Source organism: Coregonus clupeaformis, unplaced genomic scaffold (genome assembly GCF_020615455.1).
Source record: "Coregonus clupeaformis isolate EN_2021a unplaced genomic scaffold, ASM2061545v1 scaf1839, whole genome shotgun sequence".
Taxonomy (NCBI): domain Eukaryota; kingdom Metazoa; phylum Chordata; class Actinopteri; order Salmoniformes; family Salmonidae; genus Coregonus; species Coregonus clupeaformis.
In genome coordinates this window covers 90,673-104,358 of record NW_025535293.1, presented here as the reverse complement: position 1 = coordinate 104,358, position 13,686 = coordinate 90,673, and the positions used below count along the sequence as shown (strand labels likewise).

The 13,686-nt window shown below is 41.2% G+C and overlaps 1 pseudogene; it reads left to right on the top strand.

The window, feature by feature from the left end:
* The first annotated feature begins 1,152 nt into the window (after positions 1-1,152).
* Positions 1,153-12,378, top strand: LOC123481199 (annotated as a pseudogene).
* The last annotated feature ends 1,308 nt before the right edge of the window (positions 12,379-13,686 follow it).

Sequence of the window (13,686 nt, the reverse complement as noted above, 5' to 3'; positions counted from 1 at the left end):
TGTACTAACACACAGAACATTGATTACATGTATTATGTACATGCATTTTGGAAGAATTGGCAGTAGGCATACAGTAGCAGTTTTTACGCAATCAGTAATAACGGTTTTCCTGTTTTCTGCTTCAGCAGCATACACATTTACTACGATCATATTATTACATTATATACATCATTTAAGTTTTCATCCTATTTCTGTTTCTTATTCACATTTGTTTATGAGATTGTTTCTGTCTAAATTTGAAAATGTTACACATTTGTGGTGAAAAATCTGTAACCTTATAGAAATCATTATCATTAGTGATTGTTATCATGAGTGGTTGTAGCATAGTTTATAGTGTTATAAATACATAAAGCACTCCCCCACTGAGTGTGTGTTAGTACCTTTCAACAAAAATTCAGATCGGGAACGAAAACAAGAACAGAATACAGACAAAACTCAAATGTATATCGTTAAAATAACAGTTGTGGTAAGTATATCTGATATTACTCAAATAATACTGACAGGAAACATCAGATGCCTAAATATGTAAAATAGGAACTGAACTGTCATCGGAATTCAATGCGTTTAGTTTACAAAGCAGACACTTGATTAAGGAATCTTCAGGCCCGTTGTATGTGTCGGATGACCTGTCAGCCAGGCCTGAGCTTTCCAAAATCTTTGACCCCACCTACGCGATTCATAGAACATCAAAGTAGTTCAGGCACAGAAGATTGACCCTCAAACATTGATTTTACAATTATTAGCCCCCTGCAGCTGTGTGACTCAATTGTCAAGTGAAACAAACTGCCACATTAACTATGCAGCTTTTGGTAAAGTAGGTGCTCTATTTAATCTCTCATCGCCACAAAGGCAGACTCACACGCAGGAACATTCCCTTTAAAATTCAATTGCACGATAGCGCTGAACTTTGGCGATACGGATTGAATGGAGCCTTAGGTTGTTAATATTGAATGGGTCACTCATGCCCTCAAATGTCCCTTCATCTGGGACATACTGCTGTGCAAATCAAATACACTTCTAAAAGCGCAGTGCGACAATCTATATCTGCAGTGATTGAATTCCATCCGTAATGTACATATAATATTGTAAAAATACTCACGAATTGCTTTTATTTCAGTGAGCCCCACCACAACTGTAACAATCATCCCGACAATGACCACGACAATACCCACGCTTTCAGGTAAATGTCTGACAGAATGCACACCAAATAAATGACTGGGTATCCATCAATAAGCTAACAAGGAACTGACATTTGTATTCCTTGTCCCTTAGGAGTGAATGCCTCACACAATGACCAGGTCTGCAGCACATGGGGTAACTACCATTTCAAGACCTTCGACGGGGACTTTTTCCAGCTCCCCTCCACCTGCAACCATGTTGTTACCTCACTGTGTAAAAGCAGCTGTGAGCTTTCAACATCCAGATGAGGCGGCAGGTGGTGGACAACCAGCCAACCATTAGCAAGATCACCATGAAGCTGGATGGTGTAGTGGTGGAGCTATCCAAGGGTGTTGTTGTGGTCAATGGGCAGACGTGAGTTTCCCTGTCATTTGACTGATACGCCATTCTGCAAGCACACCTCTCTTGAGGATTCTATGTTTTACATTCTGGAATTTAATACAAATTACGTATAAGGATGACCTTTAAGCATCTTCCACCTGAAGGGTTACCCTGCCATTCAGCTTGTCTGGTGTCAGCATCGTGAAGACTACATCCAATGTGAAGGTCGTAGCCAAACTGGGGCTGGTTGCCATTTGGAACAAGGATGACTCCTAATGGTAAAATACCTGCTTTTCTAATATTGTCTTCAATGGTTGATTAGTTAACCATTTTTTTTCCTTTAGATTAAAAGCATAACATTTTTGTCATCAATGGCAATGATCAGCAGTTGATCGGGAGTGAGAGACACCTATTGAATTAGAATTACTTAACATGAATTAAATCAGGATCTGTGAAGATCTATAGGCTATACACACACAGGCTGATACTCAATGTTTATTTGATGAAGTGTTTGCAAATATTTGTAGATTTGAATTAGATTTTCTGTCACTCCCTAATACAAAGACCAATAAAAATAAAGTTTATAAACATGGAGGATAGCCAAGACTGAACATGTGAATGGCGCTGAATAGGATGAGATTTTTTGGACTAAACACATTACATCTGGACATTCTACAGATTGAAATGAACGAGAAGTACAGAAACCAGACCTGCGGACTCTGTGGTGACTTCAATGAAGTCCAAGCATATAACGAGTTCATCATCAATGGTAAAAATATTTCCTGAAACTGCCCAAACTATTGAAATGTAACTATATTACATACTGTAGGTGGAAAAGCTAATTTCAATGTTTGTGTTGTTGCAGGTGGGGGAACTCTCTAGCTCTGACTATGGAAACCTCTGGAAATTGGATGGCCCTCTGGAAGTCTGTGAGGAGCCTATGCTCTTCTGCAGAGAGTTGTGGAGATGAGGTATGCATTTCAAACAACAGAAGAAGAATACAAAACAATGTTAATAGAAGTTAGAAATGGCAATCAATCCATGTGATCCCAACAAATTTCTACTATGGTAACCTTGTGGTTTGTCTCTATTTGTAGGGAGTTTTGTCAGCAGCTGTTCTCCAATGCAGCTTTCAGTAGCTGCACAAATTATTTGGACATGGACTCCTTCCGTCGAGACCTGCCTGGCTGACCTGTGCCACTGTGATAACAGCACCAACTCCTTCTGCCTGTGCAACCTTTCATCTCAAGTACTCCCGTCAGTGTGTTCACGCAGAGGGGGAAGCCACAGCAATGGAGGACTAAACAGTTCTGCTGTAAGCATGCAGATACTCTTCAACATGCCCCCCAACCACCAAATGATCGTGTTCACAATCTCTGTTAAAGAAACTGTTAATCACAATGTTTATTTTCCCAGATAAGACATGCCCCTACAACATGGAGTACCAGGAGTGTGGAAGCCCCTGTGTTGACACCTGCTCTAACCCAGAGGCCAGCCAGTTGTGTGAAGACCACTGTACAGACGGCTGCTTCTGTCCTCTAGGTACCACATAGGTTCAACTCTGGTGTATAAGTTAACCTTAAGCACATCATGAAAACACCACACCTTTACCCATTATGCCTTTCTATGTCAATGTGTGCAAAGTCTCTGAATAATGAAAGAAGAGTAAATATTGGATTTTTTCTCAGTTGCTTCCTGGAGTCAATTCAGTTCTCTGTGTAAAGTACACATTAGAATAACACTCCTTATTGAATGCAGTTTTAGCAATCTCTTAAACAGTGAAAATTATATAATTTTCTGTCAGGAAATTTAATGTTGTATTAAAAATTCTGCCGGATCTCTCACCAAATAGGTACTGTTTCTGATGATGTCAGCAACAGTGGCTGTATTCCAGTGAGCGAATGCCTTTGTATCCACAATGGACAAGTATACAAATCTGGAGAATCTTACACCAGCAACTGTAAAGAATGGTAGGCCAAGTACATCATCTGATTTAAACATGACGTATCCCATGCCTCATGTTCATGAATCATGCCAAACTCTACAGTGTGATTATCAAAACTAAATACTGTATGAATGCAGTTGTGAAATAAGCCTGTATAAATGTTCCCTTTAGCACCTGTGCTGGTGGTCAGTGGGCCTGTACGGACAAGGACTGTCCTGGGACCTGCTCTGTGGAGGGAGGATCCCACATCAACACCTATGATGGGAAAGCCTACACATTCCATGGGGACTGCTCTTACATTCTGACCAAGGTCAGTTCATGTGGTGCAGTATAGCAAAGCAATAGAAGCAAGTAGAAACTCTTCGATAAGTTTTCAGTGCAAAAGGTGAGGTAAAATAGCTTTTCCTCAAGCCACATGTTGACCTAGGTCCAAAGGGGTTCATTCTTTAAGTGAGTCACTCTCATTTCATGTTTATTCCGTCAAACTCATGCTTGTTTTCCTTCAGCAATGCAATGGAACTGAATTCACCGTGCTGGGAGACATTGTGAAGTGTGGGTTGACTGACACTGAGACCTGTATGAGGGCTGTTACCCTAGCCCTCTCCAGCAGATCCACCGTAAGGCAACTCTCCAAATATGTTTCAGAGCAAATAACATAATGACCTGTCAACTCATTTCAAAGCAAAGACACTTCTTTAAGATCATTATTCTGGCTTGCAAATAAATGTCCCTCAAACTTTTTGTCTAAACACACAATAACCTTATTTAAAATTGCCCTGATTTGGCAAATATTGCCGGGCTGTTTGCAATCTGTATGGAAATGTTTGAGTCTTCAGCGGAATGTTCAACAAAAATATATGAACAAATTAGAATTGTATCAAATATATGATCTTATCTAATTCACAGGTAATCCGAGTCCAGTCGAGTGGAAGTGTTTTTGTAAATCAGATTCTTTCTCAGCTCCCACTCTATACAGGTGAGATAATCCATTGTAATACCTAATTAAATTGTTGTGTGGATCAGTGTATAAACTCCATATCATTTATATTCACTAGATGAAGCCTTAATGGTGTCCCTCTTTTATTTCATGTATTGCAGCTGAAGTGACCATCTTCAAGCCCTCCTCATTCTACATTGTTATCCAGACAACCCTTGGAGTTCAACTTCAGATCCAGCTTTCACCAGTTATGCAGATCTACATAACTGCCATCTCATCCTACAAAGGAACAACCTGTGGTATGCTTCAGATTCATCCACCAGTTTCATACCTTATTCTTCGGTGTCTCTATTCATAAAAATCGAATAACATCATATGACTTCAATTATTTATCCACAGGCCTTTGCGGAAACTACAATGATGTTCAGGCAGATGAGTTCAGAGTCATCAGTGGATTGGTGGAGGGCACAGCTGTAGCTTTTGCCAACACGTGGAAGACCATGGCCAGCTGCCCTGATGTCAAGAGTAGCTTTGAAAACCCCTGCAGTTTGAGCATTGAAAATGGTACATATTTATTAAACCTACAGATGAATCACTTGTTGAATGATTATAACAAAGTTATATAAGAAAGAATATGCTGATGTTGATCAAATTATGATTGTCTTTTTCACAGAGAAATATGCCCAGCACTGGTGTTCCATGTTATCAGATCCTAAAGGAGTGTTCTCCCCTTGCCATTCTGAAATAAGACCTGATGCCTACAAAACCGTAAGTTAGTTAAGAAGGATACAATCACAAAGTAAAACTATTAAAGTCTTATGTGATGAGGTTATAGTCCTGACTACACTTTGACTATTTTTTTCCAACGGAACTGCATGTTACGACCAGCTGTAACTGTGAGAAGAGTGAGGACTGCATGTGTGCTCCGTGTCCTCTTATGTCCATGCTTGTGCTGCCGAGGCATCCAGCTCAGCGGCTGGAGAGACACTATCTGCAGTAAGTAGACAGCATGGCACCATGGAGACCTCTTGCAATGTGTTTTTTTGCTATTTCATAAGTGCTGCAAATCAATTAGAATATAATGATTTTATTGACACAACAACCGTAGGGTTGAGTTACTAAATACAAATAACCGGAAGAAATAACTCCACAAAATACAAAGATATAAGCAAACAAAAAAATAGTATTGCTAATACTACTCATATCTAATGACTTTTCTCAGATAAATTCGCCACCTGCCCCAGTCAAACAGTTTATACCTACAACATGACCAGCTGTGGACGCACCTGCCGCTCCTGAGTATGACAGACCGATCTTGCCAGGTGGAGTTTGTTCCGGTGGACGGCTGTGGCTGTGCAGAGGGCACATACATGGACGCAGGCTGGCCAGTGTGTTGCCCCCACCAACTGTCCCTGCTATGACAAGGGCTCAGTGGTCCCTGCAGGAGAGGCTATCAGCAGAGACGGTGCCACCTGGTAAACACCTCCCTCATACATATAAAGCTAGGCGACCAAAATAAATACAAGTACTAGTGAAACTTGATGGATATATTCAAAACTGTGTCGTAATGATATTTGCTGTTAATTTGATTATCTAACTAACTATAACTATTAATACTGTAACTACTTTACAGCACTTGTAGGCAAGGGACACTGAGTTGCACTGGGGGAGCAAGACTATTTAGTAAGTTTGATGTTCTTTGCTTCCAATTTAGTAGCTATTTCTAAAATAAATGTGTCGATATTTGTATTTGTATTTATTATGGATCCCCATTACTTTTCCTGGGGTCCAGCAAAATCAAGGCAGTTATACATTTTAAAAACATAATATGATTTAACTCTTTACATGCATCCTTCACAAAACAGGTACATTTGAAATGAACCAAGAGGATTCAAGCAATTCATGTAAGACAATGTGATTAATGATGATGAATGTGGATATTTCTGGATATATTACAATTATATTCTGCTTGTTTGAGAATTGAAAATAGTTTTTTAAAACTTGTATTGTTATTCCATATATCCCCAGTATGCACACAGCCTATGGTTTTCTTCAACTGCTCAACTGCACCTCCAGGAGCTTCAGGGTCAGAGTGTCAGAAGAGCTGCAAAACTCTGGACATGACCTGTGTGAGTCCCTCATTAACTCTAAATGGGATTGTCACACACTGTCACTATTATACCGAGTTTTGTGTTGACTGAACAAAAACATTTGAGAATCTCAATTATGTCAAATACCCCCCCCCCCCCCACCCCTCCTACCCCTCCCCCCGTGCACAAAAACATAGTCCACATTCCTTTAATTTGCCATGACTTATGTGTGTATTTTGTTAAATCACTTTAGATCAGCACAGAGTGCACATCAGGTTGTATGTGCCCCACCGGACTGGTGTCTGATGGGAACGGAGACTGCATCAAGGAGGAACTTTGTCCTTGTTCTCACAATGGAGCTACTTACCAAGCTGGAGAGACCGTTAAGGTTGACTGCAATACATGGTATGCCTGTTTTGTGTCTTACATCTCAGGGGGGAGAAAACATAAAGAACATAGACTTAGAAATCATGAAAAAACTGACCGGCAATTTTTGTGACATTATGTGTGTGTTGTTCACAGTGCTTGCAAGGACAGACAATGGCAGTGTACCACACATCTTTGTGATGGAGTTTGTGCAATCTACGGAGAGGGTCACTATATCACCTTTGATGAGAAAAGGTTCAACTTTAATGGAAACTGTGAATACACTCTCATTCAGGTTTGTGTCTCTATTTGGTAGAATTTTATCAGCATTGAAAAGTGTGAATTTGAACCATATTAAGAATATTTTCCTTTCGCACAGGACTACTGTGGCAATACTAATGGCAGTGGCAGCTTCAGAGTCCTCACTGAGAACGTTCCTTGTGGAACTAAAGGCACCACCTGCTCCAAGACCATCAAGCTCTTCCTGGGGGTACTGAGCAACTTGACTTCACACAATACTGTACATTCCATCCCTCGTGTAAAGCACAATCAACAAATGATCAACCAAACATCAAGTTGAGATCCGATTTCAGACCAAGTTATGTATGAAAACATATTTCTCTATTTCAGACCAGTGAGCTCATATTGGCAGATGGGACTGCTCAAGTTGTCAGGAGTACTCCAGAAGAGCAGTTTCCTAAACAGATCAGTCTTCTGGGGAATTATCTGGTCATTGAAGTCAAAAGTGGTCTAATCCTCATGTGGGACAAGAAGACCAGTCTGTCTATCAAGCTTAGCCCACAATACCAGGTATATTAAGATACTCTGATGAAGAACTGAATTCAGTATTCAGTCAAAACTGATATTACCAAGACTTTTGTAGAACCCTGCCAAGTCAATCATTTAAATTCATGATCTCTTTTCTTCAGGGGCAAGTGTGTGGTCTGTGTGGAAACTATGATGGCAACGCAAACAATGACTTCACAACTAGAGCCCAGGCGACTGTTGTTGATCCGGTGGAATTTGGAAACAGCTGGAAAGTTTCATCAAGCTGCCCAAGTGTATCCGCTGTAGTGCATCCATGTACCTCCAACCCGTACAGAGCGTCTTGGGCCCAGAAACAGTGCAGCATCATTAACAGTGATGTCTTCCGCAGCCTGCCAGAACCAGGTATGGATATATTCAATTAGGGTATATTTCTAGTAAGATATGTGGATTTGTCTTTTGTGGACAAAGAAATGTACTTCACCATGTACCATGAACTACTGTATATCTTACAACACATTGCTGTGCTTTTAAGGTGGACCCCTCTCCTTACTACGATGCTTGTGTGAGAGACTCATGTGCTTGTGACAGTGGTGGAGACTGTGAGTGCTTCTGTACCGCAGTGGCAGCTTATGCAAAGGCCTGCAATGAAGCTGGAGCATGCGTAGCCTGGAGAAGCCCCCGAATTTGCCGTAAGTTTCTTCACAATCAACAGTGAAGTCTGAGCTGAGTAAAATCAAGAAGGTTGAACATAATTTTTTTGGGTTCTGGTTCAACTACATTAAGGCGCTTGTCAATTCAGTACTGGACCAGGTTGACACATTATCATATAGGACAGTTGATCATGGAAAGGTATCATTATTCTAGTTCAAATAATGAAAACGTTTTTTGTCCACCATATTTTGTCCTCCACATACAGCACTGTTCTGTGATTACTACAACCCCCCTGGAGAATGTGAGTGGCACTACAAGGCATGTGGAGCTCAGTGTATGAAGACCTGCAGAAACCCTTCCGGAAACTGTTCTAGTTTAATTCCAGCATTGGAAGGTAGGGATGTGACCATCTGACTCATTTTTTGTCTTTTCGATATGCTTTCTGATTAACAATTTAAAGTGGATCTGACCCCCGACAATTTACAATGACTCCTGTTATCCTTAACAAGACTTGACCTTTTGTAACCTCTTGGCTATTGTGCTTATTACAGGCTGCTATCCTAACTGCCCTGCGGCACAACCTTACTTCAATGAGGAGACAATGAAGTGTGTGGAGAGGGAACAATGTGGCTGCTATGACTATGAAGGAAACCAGTACACCAATGGACAGAATGTTCCGGCACAAAACTGTGAAACATGGTATGTTTAAATCATTCAATTCACAGTACCTGTGCTCTTTCAGAGCATATTCTAAATGTTCTAACTGTGAAAGTATTAGGTATTCTCTATTATCTTAATTTTTGGGAAGAGGGTTGGTAGGGGTTTGTCTAAGATGGGAAGGTCATGCTAGTTTTTTCCATAGTGATGCCAATTATGACTATATGGCAATCTGAAAAGTTGCCCTGCTTCCCATGCATTTCACAACTTACAGTACTTTATTACCAAGACCTGATTAGTTTTACCTCTATAATAGTATGAGGGAAAAAAGTATTTGATCCCCTGCTGATTGTGTACGTTTGCCCACTGACAAAGAAATGATCAGTCTATATTTTTAATGGTAGGTTTATTTGAACAGTGAGAGACAGAATAACAACAAAAAATCCAGAAAAAACGCATGTCAAAAAATTGTATAAATTGATTTGCATTTTAATGAGGGGAAGTAACTATTTGACCCCCCTCTCAATCAGAAAGATTTCTGGCTCCCAGGTGTCTTTTATACAGGTAATGAGCTGAGATTAGGAGCACACTCTTAAAGGGAGTGCTCTAATCTCAGCTTGTTACCTGTATAAAAGACACCTGTCCACAGAAGCAATCAATCAATCAGATTCCAAACTCTCCACCATGGCCAAGACCAAAGAGCTCTCCAAGGATGTCAGGGACAAGATTGTAGACCTACATAAAGGCTGGAATGGGCTACAAGACCATTGCCAAGTAGCTTGGTGAGAAGGTGACAACAGTTGGTGCGATTATTCACAAATGGAAGAAACACAAAATAACTGTCAATCTCCCTCGGCCTGGGGCTCCATGCAAGATCTCACCTCGTGGAGTTGCAATGATCATGAGAACGGTGAGGAATCAGCCTAGAACTACACAGGAGGATCTTGTCAATGATATCATGGCAGCTGGGACCATAGTCACCAAGAAAACAATTGGTAACACACTACGCCGTGAAGGACTGAAATCCTGCAGTGCCAAAGGTCCCCCCTGCTCAAGAAAGCACATATACAGGCCCGTCTGAAGTTTGCCAATGAACATCTGAATGATTCAGAGGAGAACTGGGTGAAAGTGTTGTGGTCAGATGAGACCAAAATCGGGAGCTCTTTGGCATCAACTCAACTCGGAATGCTGCCTATGACCCCAAGAACACCATCCCTACCGTCAAACATGAAGGTGGAAACATTATGCTTTGGGGGTGTTTTTCTGCTAAGGGGACAGGACAACTTCACCGCATCAAAGGGACGATGGACGGGCCATGTACCGTCAAATCTTCGGTGAGAACCTCCTTCCCTCAGCCAGGGCATTGAAAATGGGTCGTGGATGGGTATTCCAGCATGACAATGACCCATAACACACGGCCAAGGCAACAAAGAAGTGGCTCAAGAAGAAGCACATTAAGGTCCTGGAGTGGCCTAGCCAGTCTCCAGACCTTAATCACATAGAAAATCTGTGGAGGGAGCTGAAGGTTCGAGTTGCCAAACGTCAGGCTCGATACCTACATGACTTGGAGAAGATCTGCAAAGAGGAGTGGGACAAAATCCCTCCTGAGATGTGTGCAAACCTGGTGGCCAACTACAAGAAATGTCTGACCTCTGTGATTGCCAACAAGGGTTTTGCCACTGAGTACTAAGTCATGTTTTGCAGAGGGGTCAAATACTTATTTCCCTCATTAAAATGTAAATGAATTTATAACATTTTTGACATGAGTTTTTCTGGATTTATTTGTTGTTATTCTGTCTCTCACTATTCAAATAAAACCTACCATTTAAATGATCCTGGGAATAATTAAAATGTTTAAATTATATTTCTTCTTTTAAAGCACCTGCACAATGACTGGAGTGAGCTGCAGTTATGATGTAAATGGTAAGGATGAGATCCCCAAATGAAAGTAACATATTTAGCAATGACCAATGCAACATTAATTGAACCTAATTTAAAATACTTTTTGTGCAGATTGTACATGCTTGTATAATGGTAAACAACACCCATATGGAGCAACCCTCTACAATACAACAGATGGGATTGGTAACTGCATTGTTGCTGTTTGTGCCGTGAACGGAACCATTGCCAGGAACATTTACCCTTGTCAAGTGATCACAACTCCAGTACCAACCACAACATCCCCTCTGACCACAACAACTGTCCATGCAACTACAACACAGGCCTCTACAACAACACTAAAGCCCACAACTGTCTTCCACTTCTCAACACTTGGTAAGCAGAGAAACTCTTGAATGATTAAAGTGTAGCCCAAGTTTTGCTAAATACCATACTGATAAATGGTAATATTGATGGAAATGAATAGCAATTTGTATGTAAGGTGGTAGTAGAGGTCTTCTCGGGTCCAAAAAGTTGGACCCCAAACCGAAACGGATCCAGGCCAACCAGACCTAGACCCGACCCATACCCTAACGGGTCCAGGTCTAGACCAGACCCGATTGGACCCGAGTGACAAACTAATTATATTTATCAGCCAAGTTGCTCCTCTGGTTAATTAATAGGTCTTTATATTTTGCCTAGGCCTTCTATAAGTTAATAAATTCACTGTATTAGCGTAAAATAAATGTGGTACAGGCTATGCAAAGCCGTGTTCGTCCAATCTGGGTCCACTCAGGTCAATCAGCTGTAATTACATAGACCCAAGACCCGATGACAATCAAACGGGACTCAACCCAGACAAGAAAGAAAAGTTTGAATTTTGGACCCGTACCAGCTCAGGTCCCTGGTGGGGTCTCGGGTATTCAGGTTCGGATGGAACCATGAAGACCTCTAGGTGGTAGTGATGAGTTTAATTCATATTGACCATATGTTAAAACTTGAATATGAATGATAAGTATTGTAAATACGAGCTATTTGGTCAATTCAAATTGTATTTTTCTGGCCTAGTTAACTAAAGATAAATATTTTTCAAAACAGAACCAACATCTACTTCAACTTGGTCATCCAATATTGGCACCACAAATCCTTCAACTACAACATCAGGAGCAAGTACAGTCACAATTTCCAAACCGACAACTCTAACTACAACAACTAATGTACCCTCAACAAGTACAGAAGTAGCTACATCGACCACAGCTGAATCTTCAACAAAGGAAGAAACCACAACTGAGACCATTATATCTACAAAGCCCCCTACATTTGTCACCAATGGTACAATAACAACGTCATCTCATTTCACCACCAAAACTTCCAGTGACTTCGATTGCGCCAATTACAAAAACACTACCTTACCTTACAGGCACCTTGTGGCCTTTAACATCAACAACACAGCCCTCAACAACAACAGAATCAGTCATTACAGGTGGAATATTGACAACAGAGCCTCACTCCCAAATTACCAATACAACTACATCCGGGATATTCACACACACCACAGCATCATCATCTACAACAGTAATTGTTGAAGCCTCTACCTCAACATCAGAGCCCTCTACTTCAACCCACAACTACAAAGGCACAAACAACAACTGCAGAGGTAACTAAATATACTACTATTGAAAGTTCAACGAGGAAAGAAGTCACCAATTCAGACCATTCCATCTTTATCGACACAGCCACCTAAAATTGTCACCACAGGCCCAACAACCACTTCCAACAATGTAATTGTTGAAACCTCTACCTCAACATCACAGCCCACAACAACACTTGAAGAAACAACAGGGCCAGTTGTCATAACTTCCAAACCCACTACTTTAACAACAACTACAATTGCACCCACAACATCTGCAGAGGTAACTACACCTACCACAGGTGGAACTACAACAATTGAAGAAACCACAACTGAGACAATTCCATCTATATCCACAAAGCCACCTAAAGTAGTCACCACCGGCCCAACAACCACTTCCACCACTGTAATTGTTGAAACCTCTACATCAACATCACAACCCACAACAACAGGTGAAGAAACAACAGGGCCAGTTGTCATAACTTCCAAACCCACTACTTTAACAACAACTACAATTGCACCCACAACATCTGGAGAGGTAACTACACCTACCACAGGTGGAACTACAACAATTGAAGAAACCACAACTGAGACAATTCCATCTACATCCACAAAGCCACCTAAAGTAGTAACCACCGGCCCAACAACCACTTCCACCACTGTAATTGTTGAAACCTCTACCTCAACATCACCACCCACAACAACACGTGAAGAAACAACAGGGCCAGTTGTCATAACTTCCAAAACCCATTACTTTAACAACAACTACAATTGCACCCACTTCAACTGCAGAGGAAACTACACCTACCACAGGTGGAACTACAACAATTGAAGAAACCACAACTGAGACAATTCCATCTACATCAACAAAGCCACCTAAAGTAGTCACCACCGGCCCAACAACCACTTCCACCACTGTAATTGTTGAAACCTCTACCTCAACATCACAACCCACAACAACAGGTGAAGAAACAACAGGGCCAGTTGTCATAACATCCAAATCCATTACTTTAACAACAACTACAATTGCACCCACTTCAACTGCAGAAGTAACTACACCTACCACTGGTGGAACAACCACCATTGAAGAAACCACAACTGAGACAATTCCATCTACATCCACAAACCCACCTAAAGTAGTCACCACCGGCCCAACAACCACTTCCACCACTGTAATTGTTGAAACCTCTACCTCAACATCACAGCCCACAACAACAGGTGAAGAAACAACAGGGCCAGTTGTCATAACTTCCAAACCCACTAC